The following is a 12,250-nucleotide window of genomic DNA, read 5'->3' as shown; positions in this document are numbered from 1 at the left end:
ATGGTGGACAGCCTTGTTTGGCGACCCCCGTGAAATGGTCATTCGACCCCAAATGGGGTCCCGACCCACAGGTTGAGAACCACTGCCCTAAAACTATATTTGCCTTTTTTGGAGCCTAATCACACTAATGATTTATATTCAGCTTTTGATTTCTACAGTTCAAGATCTTTTTTACATAATACTACCTAGCCAAGTACTTCTTATCCTGTGCCTATTGTTTTTTCTTTGCTTTGTTTTCATAATTTATTTCAGTCTGTGAAATGAGGCCAATGAAATGCACAAATGTAGGATGAGCTGCAAGAAATTAGATTCTCATTTTTTTTTCTCATTTAAGGCAATCTATTTTAATAGCTCTTCCTGCTGAGAGTTTCCTTTCAAGAGTGGTCTTTCCATCAAGTTGTTCTGTAAGCTACTTCTCAAAATTGTACCCCATCCTTGCCAGACTGTTGTCACTGTTACTTAGTCCACAGGTCCCCAAATGGTGTGACTGTCACAAACAAAGCTAATGAATTTGTTGAGGGTTGGCCTCATGAATAAATAAACCACAACATCTACCCTCAAGTAACTATATTACAGATTACTTGCCAATTTAAAGATTAATGAATTATGGAAGGTTTCCCCATCTTGAGTGTCCTGTAGTTATGATGGATGACATCTTTCATGTTCCTAAATATAATCCTAATTTTATCATCTTCCCTGGCCTTGGTTACCTGGTTAGGAGAGACTGGCATAGAAGCCCTACTCTAAATTGGTTAGGAATAGTTTAATGAAAGAAGGGCTAGGGGTGAAATGATAGCAGTGTTCCAATATCTAAGGGTCTGCCACAAAAAAAGAGGGGGGAGGTCCACCTATTCTCCAAAGCCTCTGAAGACAGGACAAGAAGCAATGGATGGAAACTAATCAAGAGAAAAGCAACCTAGAACTAAGGAGAAGTTTCCTGAAAGTTAGAACAATTGATCAGTGGAACGACTTGCCTCCAGAAGTTGTGCTCCCAAACATTGGAGATTTTTAAGAAGAGATTGGACAATCATTTGTCTGAAATGGTATAGGCTTTCCTGCTTGAACAGGGGATTGGACTAGAAGACCTCCAAGGTTTCTTCCAACTCTGCTATTCTGTTATTCTGTTAAATATCATGCATAGAAACCATTGAAACTTAGCAAATAGAAAGGAAAAGCTGTTCTTCTAGAAGAACCTATTTCTACTCTAATGAAAGGTACAAGGGAATGGAAGCAGGGGAGGGAGAGAGGGAATGTGTGTGTGTGTGTGTGTGTGTGTGAGAGAGAGAGAGAGAGAGAGATGGGGAGTCTCACCTTTCTTAATTTCAAAGATAATGATCATGCATATAGAAAGTTGTTTTGGTGTATGAACATGTGAACTGAAATGGGGCAGCTTCTTATACTGCTAGGCTGTGTAGAATTGAATGGTACAGGAACAAAATAGAAGCAAAAGGAAGACAGTTCTTTCCTTGGCTCCATCTGCTATGCTTGTTCACCTTGAAGAATGAGAGAAGGTTAAACAAAATAAGGAGAAAAATGTGTTTTATTACGGGCTGACATGTTTCTGTTGGGGCTGTTTTTTTTACTGAGTACAAAGTACATACTTTTATTAGATCTTTACATGTTTTAAATATGTCTTATGAATTAAGACTGTCTTGTGGAAAGAAAAAATAGAGGCAAAATGGAAGAAAATAGCAATCATATTATTGCATTCCTTGTTTGCAGGTTGGTTAGGCTTTTAAAAATACCTTTTAAAGATCTGTACTAAACCTATCTTCAGCTTACAAAACCTGTTCCTTTTCTTTTAATACAGTGATGGGAAATCATATCTCTAGTTATGACATTTGCAATAAACTTAATGTTAGCTTTTCACTGAAGTTCCCACTGTTTCATATAAATGGTTAGAGCCACATTATGCACTCAGCAGAATCTCCATGGATTCCAGGAGCTATAAAAAGGCTTAAGGACTATATATATGTATAGCAGCTGCAGACCATGATGCTGCTACTGCTGAGTCTCTTTCTATAAACTTCAGCTTGATTATAGATCTGCCCTGCTTGCTTATTGGAATTGTGGTGGCTTCTGAATTGCGATTGAACTTTGGCTTCACAGAACTAAAAATGCCATAAGAGCTATGGGGATCCAGTGACATAATTAGGCTAAATGCTTCCCTGTGTACCAAGAGACTTTTCTTTTCCTGCTTCATTGTTTCTTAAGAGCCATTTTATAGTTGTCAGTAGTCTGTTCCCCACAACAGCAGTGGACATATTATTGAATTGCACCAAGTTACACCTTAGCTCCATACCCAAGTTATGAGACATTTGACATTTTTTTCTGATATGCTGTAAAGGGTTTTATTTGCATGAAGGTAAAAAAATTTCAGATCACTCTTCTAGGGTAAAGCAGTTCCCCATCAGCTGAGCACCACCAAGCCTTGTAAAGATTGATGCCAGTTCAGAGGAATATTGTTACTAAAAAGCTGTGTTCCATAATGGTATATTGTTAATATGTTTTTTACCTGAGACTGTTTACACTGTGACTTCAGACATCTGGACTAGAATTCCTGCAATATGAAAGGAGATGAAGTGTCAGTGGCCAGATACATTTGTTTGTCCCATTTTGCTTCCATTATTTTTAATTTGGGGGAATATACCTGCGCTGGCAGTTTATTTTAGTAGGATAATTCAAGGAAGGGAGTCAGTTTGGTATAGTCAGGTTAAGGCACAAGGCTAGAAAGCAGGAGACTGGGAGTTCTAGAACTAGAATAAAAGCTGGCTAGGTGACCTTGGACCAGTCACTGTTTCCCAGCTCAACTCACCTCACAGGGGAAAATAGGAGAAGGAAGGAGAATTAGGTATGTTTGCCACGTTGGGTTATTTATAAAAATAATAAAGATGGGATAAAAAAATAAAAATAAGCCTCAATTAGTAAGAAGAATCCTTTTTTTTCCATATGCTAGAAGCTTCTTGTGATTTGATGCCCTTATGTTTGTTGCTAATTTTCCTTTTCACCTCTCATTTTCATCAGAGCTATAATAGAGAGCTGATCCTGCAGCTAATCCTACAGATGATAATGGATTAGAAGGGAAAGTCTGAAGAATTTAATGGCACTTAAAATTGTCATTCTTCTTTTCTTGGTACTATATAAACTGGGGTAAGGAGAGTTAGTTGGCTAGACTATCTTCCTGTAGTTTCCCCTCTTTCTTTCTCCTTTCTCTGCACTGATTTGCTTTGCCAAATTAGAAAGGTGGGACCTGGTTAGTACATGGATGCGGGAAACCATCACAGAATATTAGGGCTGTTGACTTAAGTGGGAAATTCACCAGGGGTTGAGTTTGACTCAAGGGAATATTTATTTTTGACTTCTTTAAATGGTCCTGATGCTCCCTGGTGGTGGAAGCAATATAGGTAGTCCTTGACTACCACAATTGAGCCCAAAATGTCTGTTGCTAAGTGAAACAGTTAAGTACATTTTGCCCCATTTTACAGTCTTTCTTATCACAGTTCTTAAGTGAATCACTGCAGTTGTTAAGTTAGTAACATGATTGTTAATTGACTCTGGCTTCCTCATTGACTTTGATTGTCAGAAGATCATAAAAGGTGATCACATGACCCCAGGACACTGCAACGTTCATAAATTTGAGTCAGTTGCCAAGTGTCTGAACTTTGATCAGATGACCCTGGGGATGATGCAATGGTCATAAATGTGAAAAACAGTCAAAAGTCACTTTTTTCAGCACTGTTGTAACTTCAAACTTCAAACTGTCACTAAGTGACTGTAGTAAATGTAGTAAATCAAGGACTACCTGTAGCCTTTCATTGCTACGTTTTGTTATGGGTTGACATCTTAGTGAACTGTTTGTCTTGGAACAAGCAGTTGGAGAGGAGGGAAGATAGAGGGAAGTACCAAATTCTCAAGCACAACTGTTTTCTCTGTATGATGAGGATGCCTAGATGGGGAAAGGATAAAGATGGATGTCTGCAGAATGGCTGCAGAGGAGGAAGGGTCTCTATGTGCTGTACATTCAGTGCACACTATTTCCTCCATCAATTATTCAGTGTCTACTACTGTGGCTCCGAGAAGACTCCCTGTCTGCATCCATTAAAAGGGAAGCAAGATGTCAGGAATTCAAACCTATTTGTAGGTGGTAGCAGTAAGGTTTTTTTTTTTAAATGCTGTCTTGACAGCAGTTTTCTGCTCCAGCCCTCCCTTAAACACTCAACATGTGCTATAAGCTATATTTCTTAATTTGTCTCCCATTATATAAAGCAAGAGGAGCTGTGTTCTGTTTAAGAGCTGTATTGTGCTCAAGGCCACCTTGTTAAGATGGGGGCTAATTGGGGAAGGAATGGGCTAATTTATTTATTTTATTCATTCAATCAGTCAATTTGTATAGCCACCCACCTCCAACCAGTGACTCTGGGAGATGATGCCATTAATAGTACGGTTTAAGAAATCTTTCTCTTTTTTAAAAAAAAAAATATGAAAAAGAAAACTTCAGAAATTTAAAAGATATTACTGTAGGGCCCAGTTCATGTATCAACCAGTTGAAGGAGCCCATTGAGGTTAGAGATCTACCAGACACTTTGATGGTGCCTTGGTGTCCCATTTGTCTGGTTCCTCTTCCTCCTTTACTGTTCCTTTTCTTCAGTGGATCAAAAAAATACCTTCTTCTGAAAGTACTGGATTCTTCTTTCACTAAAATGACATGCAATCAGAAATGGGTTTCTTTCTGTTAGGTCCCTTATTTTTGCTGGCCTTCTTCAAAATATAGAAATTCACATTAGGAATGAGGTACATAGTTTTATATCACTTTTGCAAAAGAAATATGCACATTGTGTAAACTCTTAAAAAGGAGTCCAGCAAAGTTTTCATTCATCTGCACTGACCACTTTCAGTAGGTGCAGCTGTTCAAGACTAGGTCAAGATTTTTCGTACTTGAAGTGAAAAAGAAATTGGTGTCTTCTTCCCTTAGTTGTGCAAAAACTTGTCTGGGGTGGCAGTTAAAAGCTGACAGGACAATTCCTTTAACATGTGTAAGGGTGACAGGCTAGCTTTATATGATTGATTGATTATATGCCATCAAATCATTTTTGACTTATAGAGATAACATAGGTAGATTTTCTCCATGATGTTCTGTATCTAAGCTGATCCTTCATCTCTTCCAACAGTGCCCTCATCACGACTGTAACTGAGTCCATCCACCATGTTACTACTTTTGCTCTTTTTCTCTTTCCTTCCATCTTTCTCAGCATTAGGGCCTTCTCCAGAGAGCTAGGTATTCACATAATGAATAGGATAAGTTAGAAAATGAGCCATTTATTCCTTCATAGGTTGTGCTGCCTTTATTTAGCCCAGTGGTTCTCAACCTTTCTAATGCCGCAACCCCATAATATAGTTCCCCATGTTGTGGTGACCCCCAACCACTTATACATCACTGGGTGCCAGGGGCGTGGCCAAAGAAAAGGGGGAAAAAATGGTGGACAGCCTTGTTTGGCGACACCCGTGAAATGGTCGTTCGACCCCAAATGGGGTCCTGACCCACAGGTTGAGAACCACTGATTTAGCCAATGCCTTAGTTTGCTCAGTGCTAGCACCTAACCTGCAATGGTTCCCACCATGGAAAGAACATGTTGCTTGTCTTTATTATCAGTTCCTCCTATGGTAGCCACCCCTTCCCTCAACGTATTAAGCAGGACCCAGAATCTGTGCCTGTTTAAAATGTTTGTATCCTAGTTGCATTCTATAGATAGATCACCTGCCTTGTTACACATACACTTTTTTAAAGAAGTTTTAAAGAAGAGACTGGACAGCCATTTGTCTGAAATGGTATAGGGTTTCCTGCCTGAGCAGGGGGTTGGACTAGATGACCTCCAGGGTCCCTCCCAACTTATTATTATTATTAATAATATTAAATTATTATTAATTCCCCTCTCAAATGCTATTAGAATGCAAGTGCTTTGGTTCTTTGTGGGTGTTAATTTCTTTTTCATTTGCATTTTGATTAATGTCTTTCCATAAAAGCCTTTTGATTCTTCCCCATCTCCCTTTTGGTTCCAATTTTTTTTTTTCAATATCCAAAACAAAAAACTTACAACAGAGCTGATACTTTTTAATCTCTTGGAAGAATGGTTTAATTTCCCCAGAAAAAACCTCTTATGTCAGTATGGTTGTATAGCACCTTGCAAACACTTAAAAAAAAAGAAAATATCTCCCTGATATTTTTTAAGCCTCAGGTCCTTAAGGGATTAATTTCAAACAGTAGTTTCCATTTTTTTTGTTTCAGGACCTCAATTTGTTGTTCAGGCAAAGGGAAGCAATGATAAGGTTAGCTTTTCAACCCAATCTTTTCCAGAAAGAAATAAGTCTGGAACCCATCATTCTCTTTGAGTTGTTTCCATTCTAACCTTTGCTCCCAGCTCATGTCCCTTGAAAACTAGAGCCATGGAGAGCTTTCCACTGGCATATAGTCTTTTCAGGATGACGGTAATTATAGCAGCAAGTATGACCAATTACCTAACATTTTAATTATTTTTAAAAGGTTAACATTTTAGGAGGAGAAATTGCACTTGGCAGATTTATTATTGACATGATTAAAATCTCTTGGCCCAAGTGATCACCATCTGCTTGAATGTGGATTGTGAGGACACAGGAATCTGGGTCCAAAGTAAGCTACCATTGTTGTACCCAGCTTCAGTGCCACCTTGGCAAGATCTGAAAATCAAATGACCTAGAACTAATTCTATTTTTCTAAGATCTTTGGAATATTCGGCATTCATGCCTCAAGCTTTTTGTCATTTGTGAATCCAAGGACTGTACTGTATTATATCATTTGTTTCGCAGGAGCAGCAGTTGGATTCGCATATCACACTAATCCATGATTTATAGCTCGCTCCATAAATTACAGTAGCTGGGTTCACACATCACATATCCTCAAACCAGCTTAGGAGCATTATAATGTAACATTAATCCAGTCATTAAGAGGACTTTGGAATGAAATGGTTAGATTCTAAATGTTAGTTGTTTCAGTTCCATTAAGTAGAGTTTGTAGACACAGAGTTTAAAAACTGGAAATATTGAAAGCTTTCAGTGAGGAATTATGTTGGGCTGACATTTCTGTAGGAGTTGAGACATACTGCAGGTGAGCACGCTAGCCAAAGGGCAGATGCTGGCCAGCAAAACCACCCTAGATGAAAGGGAGATCATGAGATAACTCACTTATACTTTGGATGGCAGTTCTCAGTGGGTAAACTGCAGAAATCGATGTTTTTGCAGTTGGTTGAGTAGCTGGGACTCCTAGTATTCCATCTACACTCACAACTGCGATATAGCCTATATGGACAATAAGCCTTGCCAGTCTCATTTTGTAATCATTTTGGGAAATAATTAAAAGATGAGATTCCTCAAAACATTACAAGACAGTAAGAGTAGAGGTGGTCTTGGACTCCCTAAATGGGAAATCTATTATTATGCAGCAGGATTATTATGGATTAAAGACTGGATAAACTTGGATAATGAAAGGATAATGATAGAAGGACATGATCTACAGGCGGGTTGGCATGCATTTCTATGGGGGAAACAGAAGAAAACATCAACATATTTCCAGCAACATCAGATAAGAGGAGCATTGATCGGGATATGGGAAAAAATAAAAAAGACACTATGGGAAAATTCCAAATTGGTTCTCGCCGATGGAGGCAGTGATCCATCCCAATACATTAGAGAAAAAAAAGATGATTAGGTATAAAGAATTACTGGATAACTGAGGAAATCTCAAGTCAAGAGAAGAGTTGGAGGAACAAAGAAAACCCATACATTGGTGGCCGTATTTATAGATTCAATCTAGATATAATAGGGATAGGCAAGAACATGGAATTAGTCAGACCCCACATCAACTTGATAAAATTCTAATAAGTAAGGAAGGAAAACTATTATCAAAAATTTATAAATACCTATAGAGATAGAGTTAAAGGAAGAAATAGTGAAGGGGCCAATGATAGCATATGCATGAAATGTGGGGAGAAATATAAATTTAGAGGAATGGGAAAGATTATGGAACATAAATTACAAATTGACGCTATCAACTGCATACAGAAAGAATCAATATAAAATGATTTACAGATGGCATTTAACACCGGTGAGATTGGCTAAAATGTATAAAAATATAGACCCAAAGTGTTGGAAATGTAAAATCAGAGAAGGAACATTTTATCACATGTGGTGGCTGTGCCCCAAAGCAAAAAATTATTGGGAACGAATAAGAGATTGGATACAGGAGATAACGGAGATACAAATGGATTTTAAACCAGAATTTTTCCTTTTGAGCATAATAAATTTAAAGATAGAAAAACAACTCTAACATATCATACACATACTGACTGCAGCTCGTATAGCATATGCTCAATGTTGGAAGAGTGAAAATATTCCCACAAATGATATGATTATGTACAAAATCTTGGAATGCGCAGAAATGAATAAACTTGCGTTAGAATTAAAAGACAAGGAGGCGACAGAATTTTATGAAATTTGGAATAAATGTTATAATTGGCTAGAACAGAGAAAGGAAAAGACATAATTATTGATGTACATAAAATGTAAATAAGATGTAAAGAATGTTTAAAATGTATAGTACTGTTCTGTTAAAAGAAAAGATTTATGTTTATGTATTTTAAGTTTGTTTGGGTGTATGGTGTATGGTGAAAAATAATAAAAAAAATTAAAAAAAAATAAAAGATGAGATTCCTTTCAGTGAGTTAAGTCTTTTCAGGATTACAAAAATAAAAAGACTAAAGATTCTCATTTTTTTTTTTTTACAAAAAGGTATTGATTTGGGTTTGGAAAATAAACAAAATAATCTATTCCTTTCTAGGATCTCTCTGATACTGTAGTATATCATAAGCTTCATAACACCTCTTTGTTATCACTGGGTATGCTGAGAAATTAGATTATAGGGGAAAAAACTAAGATAAAAATGATCAACTTTTTCATTTTTTCCATAAGAATCTATCCAGTATCATTTAATATTTTATTATGGAAGATTCATTAAAATGAAAAATATCAGAATAGTGCCTTCCTCAAACAATCATTAGTGGATTAAAGATGCAATAATTTATACTGGTATATTAGTCCTTGCTTAACCACGATTTACAATGTTTCTTTCCAGTTTTTGGCCTTCGTGACTGGTTTCTGGCAAAATACCTATAGGAATGAATGGACTTGCTTTACATCTGTGGCATTCGCTTTATGACCAGAGTTCACTTAAGATTGTAAAATCAGGTCAGTCACGTGGTTGCTTTGATTTACAAATGATATGACTTAAAAACAGAAATTCCAGGCTCCATTACGATCATAAGTTAAAGAGTACTCCTCTATGCCAGGACCTGGGTCCCCGAAATGTATGAAGGGTGCTATGTATTTTTAATTTTGTGTTGTTTTGATTGTAATTGTTTTAATTTTTATTTTAAATATTGTTCCTTACCAAGAGTCACCTACCAAGATGAGTAGTTATATAAACTGACTAAATAAATAAAGTCAGGCACCCTCCCCAAATTTCTTCAGAAAGTAATAGGTATCAAGCCTTTTTGAAGCTATCAAATTCGGGAAACAAGGACTTCTTGGATTTGCAATAGTGGAAAATATCTGTACCTCGGGTGTAGGATGAGGGTGAAAGTTCATTCTCCGAGCCTGTGGGTTGGTTTCTGAAGGTTTCGTTACCAGGCTAGGTAACATCTTCAGCATAGTTTAGGGCAGGGGTAGGCTTTTTTATGACTTGTGGACTTCAACTCCCAGAATTCCTGAGTCAGCATGGCTGGTTTGGGAATTCTGGGTATTGAAGTCCACAAGTCATAAAAGAGCCAAGGTTGCCTACCCCTGGCTTAGGGGATGTCAGTTTCAGTGTTCTTTTGTTTACAAAGGATTCTGGTGTGGGTATGTCAAATGAGGGTCTTGTGATTGGTCAGGTGTGAGTCATCAGTGAGGGTCTTGTGATCATGTCAGGATCATTGGGAGGTGAACTGGTGGAGGGAGCTTGCATGGGTTGGTTGAGGGTCGTGCACGCAAGCCCCCTTCCCCCCACCAGCAGTTCACCTTCCAATAATCCTGACCTGATGTAATCTCCCCATCACAAGACCCATCACAATACCCTCACTGATGACTCACACCTGACCCAAAACAACACCCTCACTTGACACACCCATACCTGAAGCCCTTATAAACAGAAGAACACCGACACTGACTTCCCAGAAACTCTGCTGAAGATGTTACCTAGACTGGTAACAAAATGTTCGGAAATCAACCCACAAGTTCGGAGAACAAACCTTCACCCTCACCTCTTGGCTTTCAGGAATGATCTTTTTTTGCCAGCAGAACAGTGTCACAGAATCACATGTAATTGAGGTGGAGAGTCTTTTAGTCTCTTGCTTAACGTTTTTTTCCTTCCCTGTTCTATATAAGAAGAATAGACAACAAAATATACAAGAAAAAAACAATAATAGAGAGTAAAAAGAGTAATCCAATGTTAAAAATATCACAAAATTAACAGATCATTAAATGGTCTCAGGGGAATATAGACAATAAAGATGGCATGAAGTGTGTCTCAGTTATAATGGCATTCTTAAGTCAGGGAACTACTAATGGAAAGGCTTACTCCTGGCTAATCTAATCTGTGCCATACTCAGTCATATTATTCAGGCATACTTCATACAAATGAAACCTGTCCTTTTATGACTTTTATTTACTGATAGCAAGGGTTGTTCTAATTAGGTTTCAGCTTCAGCATAATCTCCTATATCAGGCTAGTCATGCAAGCCACTCCCGCTGTCTCCTTGGATGTCTTACCATGTAAAAGATACAGATTTTAGTGTGCCGTTCTTTATGTTAACTTGGATAGATGAGCAGAGATACCTTCGGTGATGATCTTGTACTGCTTAGCAGCTTTCCTCATAGAAATGGTAATGTCTTATAGTTGGAGCTGGGTAGAGCACAGCAAACACAGCTTTGGAGAGACATAGTGGACATACTTTTTGTTGCTTGTTGATTGAACTTCAGTTGCAAAGCTCCACTAATAAGTGAAGATAAACAAACCATTATAGTAATTTAATGGTGATTAGGAAATACTGTATTCTTCATGTAGGAAGCAAATTCAAGAGGAAAGTCTACTAGTTTCAGCCTTTCAGTCTAGGGAAAGAAGTACTGATTCAAAGGGAAGAAGAGTCCCTCGCTTCTTATTCCTATTACCTGTTATATCGATAGGATAAAAGATGCAAGGGAATATTGCTTCTGAGTTACATCTCTAAACACAAAATAATATACATAAGACCAATGGATAGAACCTCATGCAGAAGTGAGAAGGGGAAAGGTAATTGGTTTCTCAGATCAATCTTGGCTGAAACCTGCTTACAAATAATTGAGCCTTTAATATAAATATCCCTATACAAAAGCAACTGTTTTTGGCTACACCCAGCTGATCTTGGCTGAAATCCTAGGCTGCAGTTTAGACTGGAAAATCTATTTGTCATCCATCCATCCATCATGGTAGGTAGATGATAGATAGATAGATAGATAGATAGATAGATAGATAGATAGATAGATAGATAGATGGATGGATGGATAGATAGGAAGGAAGGAAGAAGAAAGAAAGAAAGAAAGAAAGAAAGAAAGAAAGAAAGAAAGAAAGAAAGAAAGAAAGAAAGAAAGAAAGAGGCATGTATTCTTCTGTTAAGAAAACTAGACAGACATGTCCATGTAGTCACCAGATGCCAGGCTCGACTCAAAGAACATTTTATTTAGTTATGGGGATTTTTATTATCGTTGATCATATTACTGTTTGGATAACATTGTGATCGCTATACCTGGGAAGTCCATATTGATGTGGGAGAAAGTTGCTTCCTTAGCACCAGCCGAACACTCGCTGATTAAATATTTTACAAGCATGCCGGCAGCCCTTTATCTCTAGGTCTTCCAGACTCTCCTTTTCTATCACAGTGTGCTTATTTTGGCACTGTATAGCTGGCCTGTGGCTGAAGCAGGTACGGCAGCTTTAACCTGAAAGGGATTCCATATGTTTCAACAATAGGGCAGCAAAGGTTACTGGCATCCATCTGTCCCTACAAATTGCTGAAGTTAGCTAATTAGCACTGGATACTCTAGGCACTTCTGCCATTTTTTTTGTCTGATAACCGATGAGGATGCTTGCTTCTTTGTATGGCTGCAATTCAATCTTCAGTGTGCACAGGTGGAGAAGCTTGGAGTGCTG

The 12,250-nt window shown here is 37.9% G+C and overlaps 1 protein-coding gene across 6 annotated transcripts in view; it reads left to right on the top strand.

Annotated features, from left to right (window-relative positions):
* The window catches only part of LRFN5 (leucine rich repeat and fibronectin type III domain containing 5), a 141,578-nt gene that overhangs the window by 86,456 nt on the left and 42,872 nt on the right, over positions 1–12,250 (top strand). For 2 of the 6 annotated variants that reach the window (XM_039319437.1, XM_039319438.1), the window contains exon 2: positions 9,161–9,273. The exons of the other annotated variants lie outside the window; for them this stretch is intronic. The gene's annotated coding sequence lies outside the window, so the exon portion shown is untranslated. The remainder of the gene's footprint in view (positions 1–9,160; positions 9,274–12,250) is intronic. 6 annotated transcript variants of the gene reach the window in all.

The sequence above is a fragment of the Crotalus tigris genome, unplaced genomic scaffold, assembly GCF_016545835.1.
Source record: "Crotalus tigris isolate CLP2741 ecotype Arizona unplaced genomic scaffold, ASM1654583v1 scf7180000023590.301634, whole genome shotgun sequence".
Lineage (NCBI taxonomy): Eukaryota > Metazoa > Chordata > Lepidosauria > Squamata > Viperidae > Crotalus > Crotalus tigris.
This window is presented reverse-complemented; position numbering and strand designations above follow the sequence as displayed.